Consider the following 12341-nt stretch of genomic DNA (forward strand, 5'->3'; position numbering starts at 1 on the left):
TAAGAGCAGCAGTTATTGTACTGTGCTGTTTCCGAAAACCTGACTGGTTTTGTGAAAGGAGACAATGATCATTTAAAAAGTTTTTGAGTTGTTCACTGACCAGCTTTTCTAGAACTTTAGAAAGAACACATAATTTGGAAATTGGCCTATAATTGTCAACCAAGGAGGGGTCACCACCTTTCAGCAGGGGAAAAACATAAGCTGGCTTCCATATTTTCGGAATCCTATTTTGGAAAATAGTTAAATTAAAAATATGACATAGAGGCTCTGCAATAAAATCTGCAGCTGACCTCAAAAAGAAAGGCTCAAGATTGTCAGGTCCTGCAGGTTTGGATTGATCCAATTGTTTTAGAGCCCTAAGGACCTCAGCTACATCAAATGGAGTCAGATCAAATCCTGAAGCAATTGTATTAATAGGTGGGGATTGAGGGCAAATCCCTTGCACATTAAGTTGATGTGGATGCAATGACTCAAACAGGGATCCTGAAGAAACAAAGTGCTCATTAAGATGACTAAGAATGGCTGTTGTGTCAGCTAGAACATGTGCATCTTTTACTATGCAAGCAGGCAGTTCATCAATAGTATCATCCCCAAAGGAAGACTTGACTACTTTCCAAAATTCCTTAGGATCATTTAAATAACGAGTAATTTTGTCCATATAAAAATCAGACTTAGCCTTTTTAACCAAGGAAGTAAAGTGATTTCTGAGCTGTTTGAAAATCAACCAATCATCTGGAGATTTAGATTTTCTGGCCTTAGCCCAGGCATCATCACATGCTTTAAGGAGACTGGAAATCTCAAGTGAAAACCAAGGGTTATTTCTACCTTTCACCCTAAATTTGCGTAGTGTTTATTAATAATACTACTAAAAGCTTCATAAACGTAATTCCAAGCAAGTTCTACATCATTAAAAAGTGTGATCTTGGACCAGTCATAATGCCATAACTCATGATAAAAACCCTGTTCACAAAAATGTTTAAAATCACGTTTCATAATAATACATGCCCTTGCTTTTGGGAGCTTTGCTCATCTAATAGTGGCTATGACACAATGATCGCTCAAATCATTTGCAAAAATACCAATGTCTAAGTATTTATGAGGAGCATTAGTTAAAAATAAATCAGTAAGAGAGGATTTCTCTGGACACTTAAGGTTTCGGCGTGTTGAACCATTAACTAATTGTGTTAGGTTAAAAGAATCACAAATAGATTTAAAACCATCCGAAACAGAGGAAAACCAATCTAAGTTCAGATCTCCTGTTAGTAGAATCTCATTGAAGCTTAAAATCGAAAGCTGATCACTTAATGATGACAAAGTCTTGTCGCGGCTCGTCTTTAGTCTTCTCAGGATGTCGTCTTTTAGATAACACAAACTAATTGCAAGTGATATGCTAGAAAATGACACAACACTTTAGAATAATTCAGCCTTAAGCAAGATAAAATGCACAGAGTTTTTAAGTTTATTTAAGCCTTCGACACAAAGCTTAGACAAACTGAGTCCTCTAGAGAGACTGAATATGACAACCGCGCTCGTCTATTTATTGGAGACCCGCGGGCATCGCTCCTCCTTCGACTTTTTTTATTTATTTCATTCCCAAGACATGGTTTTCTATTGGAAGCTTCCTCTAGTGAACCCTAAGCAGGTGTTAGGCCATTATTTCAATGTGACAAACGCTCCCATTAAAACGTGAAGGATTTACAACTGATTTTTTTAAAAGACCTTCAGCCACAGGTGCAGCTGGCCTGAGGCCCCCTCCGCACGTGGCCTCAGCCACACGTGCAGCTGGCCTGAGGCCCCTGCACGCGGCCTGCGGGAAAGCACCTAAAAGGCCTTGGAAAGCCCCTGACAGACTAAATGACTAATAGAGCCCTTTTTTTGGGTTGAACACCTGCTAGTTCAACCAGAGGACATACAGTTCGGATCAGGACACTTGATAGTTCATCACAGTTCAAATATGGACCTAAAAATTCTTCTACAGTCCCTCCTCTGGGACTCGAAAGAGTCCCATTACATCAACTATACTCTTGGGTTGTTTACTGACAAGACATCCTCATTTGTGCATTGCAATAAAAAAGAAAAACACATCACTCGACTTACTGATAACTCTGGTGCGGATATGAATATCAGTGATACTTCACACGGTAAATATATTGCAGTGCAGGTGAACCTACATACTAAGGCACAAGGTGAGCAATTAGCTGGATTATATCAACATAAGGTGACATTCAAACATTGAGTTTTGGTGTAATTCAAGGCACTTAAAATGGCCACATAAAACAAGTTACATCAACCTCTTAATCATGGCAAAGTAAAGGCTTCACATTGACATCAGTGCAACCAATCATCTTCTGGCATCTATTGACTCACTCAACCAGAGGCTCCAACCCATTATACTTGGTTCTACATATTATTTTGTTAAAGAGTCACACATGTATTACTTAAATGCATCAAATAACGCCTACATTACCACTATTTAGTCGACCAATCAAGAAACTATTCTAAGGTTAGCGCAGCTATGTCTAGTTAAATGATAAACACAATAAATGGTTTCCCTTCATGTCCGTCCTTAAGTCATTTGCCTTAGTCAATCGTATAATGGTTTTCATTATAGGCCATTTCTCAACATTCTCCACTTTGTTTTTCTTCTTTTTCAGCTTGTTTTCTAATGCCCGTTTTGGCCAGACACCAAATTTAGGCAATGCATGTCTCTTGAGGCATGCTATAATTTAAGAAAAAAGGGGTCCCTATGGTGCATCTTTACTACTAAATCTACAAACACGCCGTGTAAGGGTTCCCTTTTTATAACTTTGCAATGTGATATCTATGTGTATGCATTTAGCTTTATCTGTGTTACGCAGATGATGGTAAGGACAGACATTTACCCAACCTTCGTTACTAACATATATCCTTCTTTGTTTTATTTACACTCAGATTTCTGAAACCAGTCTGCAATTCAAACTCAAGAACCAAGATCATAGTCCGTGTTCAGTGCCATTACGTCAGTCCGCGCTCCTCAGCATTTACTCAGCATCTGAAGTTTTGGGAGAAGTTGGGGAACATGGGGAGGTTGGCCTTTCAGGGGTAGTGGGGGGAGGATCAGGAATTCTGGCTTTCAGACAGTCGTGCAGTTCTCTGATGGATCTTTCCAGCTCCTTGTGCTGCTTGGCCAGGTTGTACAGGGCCCCCAGAGAATTCTTGCCCACATTCAGGGTGGTGGTGGCCAGCCCTAGCTGTTCCCTTTCCATATGCTCCATCATGCAGGCTAGCATGTCCATACTAGACTGAAGACCACACAGTTGAGTATGGAGGCCCTCCTGAGCACAAGAGATGTTGGCATTGTCACGGTGTATCCTGAACAGGTATGCAGCTGTCTGACTTAGTTGTGGCATGATTTCCTCAAATAGCTCATGGGGAATGTGATTTGTGAGGGGCAGGAGCTGCTCCAAGGTTTTTGGAACAGACTCTTGTGGAAGACGAAGCTCTCGAACCAAGATTGCCATGTCCTGTGGGGTGACCATGACCAGATTAAGGTTGTGCAGTCCAGGGGACAGGAAGTACAAGGGGGAAGGCATTTCGTGTGTGGGGGGAGTATTGTTGATGTCGCACAGGCAAGTGGGTGGGACACTCTGGGCATTTAGCAGCCTGTACAAAGCTCCCCTCTGTCCTGGTGGGTGAGTTCGGCTAAGGTCTACCCCTGCTGATCCTCCTCCAGAGGTACTGGGCTGATCAGAATATCTCTCCTGCCTTGGGGGTGGAAAGCTGGGGACAGGTCCTAGCAGCGAATTGGGTCTAGGATGCACTCGGGCGGTTGCTGCATATGGCCGACCTTGGCTGCCTCCCCTGGAGGGTATCGTTGCCACTGGCACATGTGACTGTCTCCATGGCATCTGCGGAAGGGGTGTGTTCCTGAGTCCAAAGGGTCCTTCAGGTGATGGTGGAGTCCTCGGGCCGACTCTTGCTGCAGGCAGATTCTGTGAAGCTGTCATCGCTAGGTGCTGGAACGATGAAGATCCTTCTGTTGCCAACTGGTTTAGCTGCTGGATGGATGGCGGCTGTGGTGACCAATCATGTCTCGACCATCCCTCCTGCATATCCTCTTCTCCAAACAGTTCTGAGAGTCCAATCAGACTTGATAGAGGCAGATCAGGCATAGGTCCCTGATCAGGGGAGTCTGGTCTCTCAGCCATACTCCTGTGTCCTAGTAATATACATATACGTTCATTATTACAGCTCCATGTCATTCTTTCAGATATTGTCTATCCTATCCCTCATTTTTGTGGGTGCATGTGTGTGTATGTAAATGTGCGTGCATGTCTTCTTCCTCGTCTACAATATCACCAAGCACGGTCCATCCCAGTCCTCCCTATCTGGGGTGTACGCCACAATATTAGGGAGCTGGGGGCTGTCGGGGAGGATAATTGGTATTTCATCCATTTCCATATATTCTGGTTCTCTGTCTGTTTCGTTTGTGCTTTCTTCTAGGGCTCGGATGGCTAACAGTGGGAGCTGTCCTACTGTGGATGAAAGCAATTTATTGACCGGAAATTTTATCAAGGGAATACCACAACAAGTTACCAGCAAGACCGCCACCCCTGTTAGTGCCAAGATTACACCTATCTGGTATAACCAGTCTTTCCATGATATCCACCCTCTCCTTAGAGTCCCAAACAGTGAAAACAGTGGGCCAATATTCATTCCATTCCCTACAATGTATCCAGAATCGTCAGTTTCATTTCTCCCTCCTATGGAGTTACTTAACAGTTCCTGTTGCATCTCTTCAAGTGTGATTAAGAGCTCTGTCAAATTTCCGTCTTCCCCTGTACGCATGGGAATAGCTGTGCAACATTCGGTGGCTTTGATCATAATACAAACTCCTTGTTCATCAGCCATCATCATCTCGATAGCTAATCTATTTTGCATTGTCATTAGCGAGGTGGCGTGCAGTTGTTCGGTTAAGGCTCCTACTGCTGCCAATGTCCAGTTCAGGTATCTTTGCTGATTATACCACAAGTAATTAATCCACTGCACCTCCTGGAACCTAGAACGGATTTTTGGAGTAACCCCAAACAGAGCCAATGCCCATCCCCATTTATCCGCATCTTCATCTGCTTTAACTCTGCTACTGTCTATGGCTTCTAACTGTCGGGGTATCCCTTCTGGTATCCCGTTTCTTACTGTGATGTTGTAGTCTGTTTTAAACGTCATTATTCCTCTTTTCTTACGAAGTTTCTGTGGCATGGGTTGTATTGAATTTGGCATTTCAATTACTGTTATTGCTCCTGTGAGCATCACAGGAGCACAAAGGCCTTTCCAATTCGGGGACAGCGATGACAGGAGTTTCCTTTTTTGTCCGCATATCCAAAAGATGTCAGCTAAGGGTACCGTTCCCTTAGCTAAATTTGGAGTAGATACCCATGAAGCATGGGTGAGATTCAGTCCAATTACAGACCCCCCTATGGCCGGTACTATTTGTTCACACTGTATGCCTGCTGCTGGCAGGGTGTGACAGACGGTAATGTTCCATGCTGTTTTGGCCGGTTTGTATTCTTGCTGCTTTTGCATACACTGTATGTGGTGTTTTGGCTGGGTCGTCCCTACCTGCCAATCGCTTATGTATTGTGCTACTAAGCCTTTAGCTATACAGAATGGGTGTATCATCCCTTTCTCTATTTTAATCATAGGTGGAACGGTTCCTTCTGTACTTAGGGGCACTGGACAAAGTTTACTGTCGGCAGCATATTTTTCATCACCTACTGCCATTTTCATAACACATTGTGTATAGCATTCTGCTTGGTCTGGGTTATGTTGGGGGCTCCTATAACAGTTGTTGATATCAGGTAGGGGTTTAGCCTGAGGTATCACACCTTTCCGGTGACAGGCTATGCAAGGCTTTTCACTGATCTGCCTAGCCGAAAATTTCAACCATTGGTAAAATAAATTGGTCTTCATACCTTGTGTGCGGGCTAGGTCTGTACTGGGATCCCATCTCCCTAAGTGACTGCTTGTTTCTAGGCTTCTAATTGTCCTCTTTTTCCTTGGTTTGATTTTTACCCATTTTGTGGCTTCATGTACTGTAACAGTTACGTCTTGCTTGGTTTCCCTGCATCCTCTTTTATCACAAATTACCTCTATGTTGAGTGTTCCCTCCTCTTCACATTTGATGCTAATGGCTTCGCCTAATATGTAATCCCCCAGCTTTCCCTGTATTCCTATGTTCTTGTAGGCTTTTGATTTAATGTATACCAAATTATATGTTTTTCCTGTGTTTAGAATGCCTTGTTTAGCTGCTATTGCGGCCATGGCCACGGCACAGTCCGTTGTATGTTTTGGATGTCTATTTTCTCCCATACTGACCACCAGTAGTATTGTCAATCCCTTGAATAATTCCTTAATCATTGCTCTGATGACTGTTGAGATGTGCTACTAGATGTGCTACTAAGTGAGCCGTCACTAGATGAGCTGTCACTAGGGATGTGTGGTGTATCTGTGCTTTGTCTGGGTTGTACTTCCTGCGGTTCTTCTGTCGGTAAATCTACTGAGTTGCTGTCCGAGTCTGATGTCTCCTGTGGCCTGTCTATCCGTCGGTCTGTATTTCTGTCTGTCTGTTGGCCTGCGTCTCCAGTTGTTTCTGAGTCTGTATCTGAGTCTGTCACTGCTCTATCTGGCAGGGATCCACTACTCTCTGAAGCTGTGCGTCGTCTTTGTTCAATCAGTCTCTGTGAGCGCCTTGGCCAGTGTTCGCCTGGCTGCAGGGAGGCGTGGCCGTCCCTCGGTGCTGCTGTAGGGTCTCTGGCTTCTCCTGCTTCCCCCCTTGGCCCGGCGGCTCTGCCAAGACGAGCTTGCCGAGGCCGCAGGGGCGCTGGGCCACCAACCCTACAGCAGTGGTTTAAATGAAACCAAGTGTCCTTACCGTCTACTTTGACTGCTGTACGTGAGGCAAGAATAACTTTAAAAGGACCTTCTCGGCGGGGCCTGTCCCACTTCTTTTTGAACACCTTGACGTAAACCAGATCACCAGGCTGGATGCTCTGATTTTCAAGTGGAATCTCTGCTTCTCTGTCTTCTGTAGCACCTTTGACCTGCAAAAAGATAGTTTTGTGTATTTGGGTTAACTGTCTCAGATAATTATGCCATTCGTCTTGTAGCTGCTCCAGCGATGGTCCTTCGTAGGGTCCTCTCAGGTATGGAATAGGCATCGGCCGACCTGTAAGAGCTTCAAATGGTGTCAAATGGGTTAGTCGGTTAGTTTGTGAGCGCATTGACAATAAAGCATGCGGCAACGCATCCAGCCAGGTTAGTTTGCCATTGCTGTCTGCTATGATTTTTGCTAGTTTGTTCTTTAAAATGCCATTAGCCCGTTCCACCGCCCCATTTGATTGGGGGTGATAAACACACCCAAACTTCTGTTTGATACCCAATTGTTTGAATGTTTCTTGTGTAACCTTGGCTACAAAAGCCCTACCGTTGTCAGATGAGATAGTATCTGGAATGCCAAATCTTGGAAATACATCTCGGCACAAGAATTTGGCTACCGTTTTATGGTCTTGATTTGCAGAGGCTACTGCCTCAATCCATCGGCTGAATCTGCATATCACTACCAAAACATATCTCATTCGTTTAACTCGATTTTCAGCTCCCATGTCTATGAAATCCATCATAAGATGTCTGAATGGCCCATCAGGGACCGGAATGTGGGCTAAAGGGGCTGTGAATGATTTCCGGACATTGTACTGTGCACATACCTCACACTCATTCAACAAACGGTCCACTGTAGCTGCCATATATGGTGACCACCAGACAGCTTTTAGTTTGTTCATAATTTGGACTCGCGAACAATGATCGGGTCCGTGGGCCCAAATGATTGCATGTCGTAATAAATTGGTGGGTAACACAAAATGTCCATGACTACTGCGCCACAGCTTGTCCGCTGGCCCCTGACTGCGTGTCTCAATAGCGCCTCGTTTAACCCACATTCGTTTTTCTTCTCCACTGGCCCTACTTTGAGCCACTATCAGTGCGTCAAGTGAAACCAGTGGGGCACAATCTTGGATGGTTAGCAGGGGAAACATATTTTCTCCTTGTGCTCCTTTGCGCGCTGCGTCATCTGCTAGGTTGTTACCTTGAGCTATGATGTTATTATTCTTTTGATGACCTGCACATTTAATGATGGCTACCTCAGACGGTAATTGGAGAGCTTGTAACAGTTGGGAAATCGCTTCTCCATGAGTGACAGGGGTGCCATCTGCTCTCAGGAATCCCCTTTGTTTCCAAATGTTTGCATGTACATGACATACGCCATAAGCGTAGGCTGAGTCTGTGTAGATATTAACACGTTGATCTTTAGCTATCTGGCAAGCCATAGTTAAGGCTTTGATTTCTGCCAGTTGGGCTGAACAAGGCTGATCAATTCCTTGGGACTCCAGTAATTCAAAGGTTTCGCCATCCGTGTTTAGTTTAACAATCCCCATACCCGCATGCAATCCTGCGGCATCCCGAAAGCATGAGCCATCCACGAACAGGGTTAGATCTGCATCTATGGCGTGATTATACAAATGTTCTCTGGCTCTCAAAAATTTCTCTGTCTCTGCCACACAGTTATGTGGAGTACCATCTAACGGTGTGGTCAATTTGGTGGCGGGATTCGCCGTGTGACAACGTTGTATTGTTATTTCTGGGGCGGACAACACAACTTCATATCCAGTGCGTCTAGCTTGTGTTAAGACAAAATGTTGACTGGTTAGCAGGGCATGTAACTGATGCGACGTGTACAACGTTACTGCATGTCCCATGATTATGGATGATGCTTTTTGAAATGCAAAGGCAGCTGCTGCTAGACCCTGATAGCATGGTGGCAATCCTGTTTCAATATTGTCAAGCTTTGTACTATAATAGGCCAATGGTTGTTTTCCTTCATTTGTTTCCTGCATTAGTACAGCACAAGCATAACCAGCTTTTTCAGTAACATACAAATGGAAAGGTTTCCCATAATCTGGGTTACCTAACGCGGGAGCAGATTGCATGTCTGTTTTTAGGGCCTCAAAAGCTCCCGTTGCCTCATCTGTCCAGACGAGGAGAGCTGCATTGCTTGTTTGCCCCACTGCTCTAATCATGGCACGCAAAGGTGCAGTTTTTATAGCATAATCACAAATCCACGGCCGACTGTACCCTGCCATCCCAAGGAATGAAAGCATCTGTCCCACTGTTTGGGGTTTGGGAGCCTTGATTATAGCCTCCACTTGGCTTGGGGCTATACATCGCGTGGTCCCACACAACTGTCTTCCCAAGTATTCTACTTGTTGTTTGCAGAACTGCAATTTGTCCTTACTTACTTTATGACCTCCATCTGCCAATGCATGCAATACAATTAATGAATCTTTTTCACACTGTTCTTGAGTCTCTGATGCAATAAGGAGATCATCCATATATTGCACCAATGTACTGGGTATGTCAAGGTGTTGTAAATCTTCAGCCAGGACTTTGTTAAAGATGGCTGGGGACAGGTTCAGTCCCTGAGGTAGCCGTGTATACGTTAGCTGTTGTCCCAGAAATGTGAATGCAAACAAATGTTGTGAGTCTGGGTGCACAGGCACACTGAAATAGGCTGAACACAGATCTATTACTGTGTACCATTTTGCTCCAGCAGGGATGCTTGATAGTATAGTATGCGGATCAGGTACTATAGGTGCATCCATTTCTATTATTGCATTGATAGGACGCAGATCATGTACCAGCCGATACTCTTTGGTATTGTTTTTAGGGATAGGGTAGATAAGAGTATTGCATGGGCTTGCAGTTTTTATTAAAACTCCAGCTGCCATTAGTCCCTTAATTACTGGTTTTATGCCTTCAATAGCCTGAGGTTTTAATGGATACTGCCTTTGGTGAGGGAGTTTTGCTCCCGGTTTTACTTTTATTTTTACTGGTAAGGCTGTTTTTACTAGTCCTACATCCGTTTTGCTTTTGGACCACACCACTGGTGGTATTTGCTCTAACAATTTCTCTTGTTGGGCCGATAACACCATCTGTCCCTCTGGTCTAGGATTGAGCTCCACTTTTTGAGCTATAGCCTCATCATTTACTTTTAAATTAATTCGTACAAACTGCTGGTCTTTTGACAGATGTACTTGTGGACTTTCCATGTTTTGCCATTCTTCAACTTCTGAGGCTGTCTTTACCATTGGACCTAGGTCATGGGATTCGTACTTTTCTGAGACTAAAAGGGTCACATGAGGCATGGCATTCGGCACTTGATACCATTGTTGTTCAGCTGAAGTTAGCTTGACAGAAGCTGCGGCCCCTTGGGGGCCTAAATAAATTTCTGTGGTGGTTATGTGAAACAGCCGTTGATTCATCAATGCATCCCAGCAGCATGCATAGTCAGTTTGTTCTTGTTTAGCATCGAACATCAGGGTGACATGTAAAGGTAAACTAGGTGTATATACTGCTTCATAGTGTTGTTCTGCCCAGGGCTTCCATTTTTCCCATTCCAGTTGAAGATTTGAATTTTCTGGTTGTAACTTCAGCCAGTATACCATGGGTTGCACAGGTCGGACCTTGTTTTCCATGTCCATAAGCACCATAATGTTGGCGAGTGCTTCGTCAGGAAAGTGTATTTGCAGTCCTTGATGGGTACACACTATCTGGGTTTGTAGCTTACATAAAATGTCTCTTCCCAGCAAATTCACAGGTGTATTTTGTGAGTATAACAGGGGTGCTTCAATTGTTTTTCCTGCAATCGTTACAGGAAGTGGGCGTGTAAACGGTATTATTTGAGTCTTCCCAGAGAAGCCGATGGTCTTAATTACAGACCCAGAGAGGGGGAGATGAGCGCCCATTTTCCCTATGCAAGAGTATGTTGCCCCTGTATCCACCATGAACGGGAAATCTCTGTTTTGTATATTAACAGTGATGGTTGGCTCTTCCTTAGGTATCATGGAAATAGCCAATGCCACCGTTTCCCCCTCTGTCTTCTCTAGGCCTCCCTATTGCCAATAGGCAGAGGGTCCAACCCAAGGTCGGGCCGGACAATTTCTCATTCGATGTCCAGGTTGTCCACAGCTCCAACACTCATTAGAGGGTTGATCCCCTATTGGGGGTGTTGGTCCCATAGGCGGTCCCGCTTGACTGTTCCTGGGAGCTGAGTTTTGGAATCTACTTCCAAATGAAGGTTGGCGAGATCCTCCTCGCCACCCTCCTCTTTGACCTTGAAAGTTCCGTGACTCTCCTCTCCACCCATGACTGTAGGTGGGTCCATTTCCGGGTGTGCCAGTGCTATGGTAGTGATAGTGATGCTCCACTGGTGCTGAGACTTCTCCTGTAGGAGTGCTTCCTGCTGCTCCTTGGGGGCTCTGTGTGGCTGTTACCACAGGTGCCTGTATGGTGGCAGCAGTGTTTGCCGTAGGGCCTGTGCTTGCCGACTCAGAAGGAACAGGGGTCATCATTGGTGCCTGGGTCTTTGTTTTTTCTTTCTTGACTTTGGTTAGCTCTCCCAACTGCATCTGCACCAATTTTTTCGTCAGGGATTTTGCTGCATCTTCTTCTTTTTGTTTTTCTTTCTTGTAGATTTCAAGATGGTGACAAATATGCTCAGAGTATAAAGCCCAATTCATTTTCGATAGTCCCACGACTCCATCTAGGGCTTTCTGAACCTCATCTGGTAGAGCCTTTTTTACAGTTATTTTAAACAGGATTTCAGTTGCTGGAGAATGGTTCCATGCATTTCCTGTTTCCTCCGCCCATCTTTTCTGGAATCGGTGCAGGAACTTCTTTGGGCACTCTTCAGGTGTCCATTCCTCATCATCCAATTTAGAGGGATCCAAGACCTCAGGGTACTTTCTTCTCAGTCCTTCCCACATGGAGTTTCTATAGCGATTAAAGGGGACTTCATCATGTTGATTAGTGCCCATCATTTGTGTTAGTCCAACCTTTCCTGCTAATTCTTCAGTGTCATGTTTTCCCATGACATGCATTAGCAAGGCTTTTATGTCACCTAAAGACAAGGTTACCCCTGCAGTGCCTTCTTCTAAGGCAGTTATCCATCTCCCAGCTCCTTGGGTGATGTCTGGCAGCCTGTTGGCCAGCCCCACCATGTCTGTCCAGCTCCATGGGGTATACACATGATGACCATTTCTAACCACCAATGGGCATATGAGGTCTTCGTCCTCCTCTTCTTCTGTGCGGACTCCATACTGTCTTCCAGATCGAGTGCGACTGACTGGCTCCAGGCAGTCCATCCAGTCGGTTATATTCTGTTCTAAAGCCACTATGTCCTTGGCTACACATTGTTGTCTTTGCCTGAGTCGGGCCTCTTTTGCAGTCTCAATGATGATCTCACCAGAAAT

Source organism: Thalassophryne amazonica, chromosome 2 (assembly GCF_902500255.1).
Source record: "Thalassophryne amazonica chromosome 2, fThaAma1.1, whole genome shotgun sequence".
NCBI classification, from domain to species: domain Eukaryota; kingdom Metazoa; phylum Chordata; class Actinopteri; order Batrachoidiformes; family Batrachoididae; genus Thalassophryne; species Thalassophryne amazonica.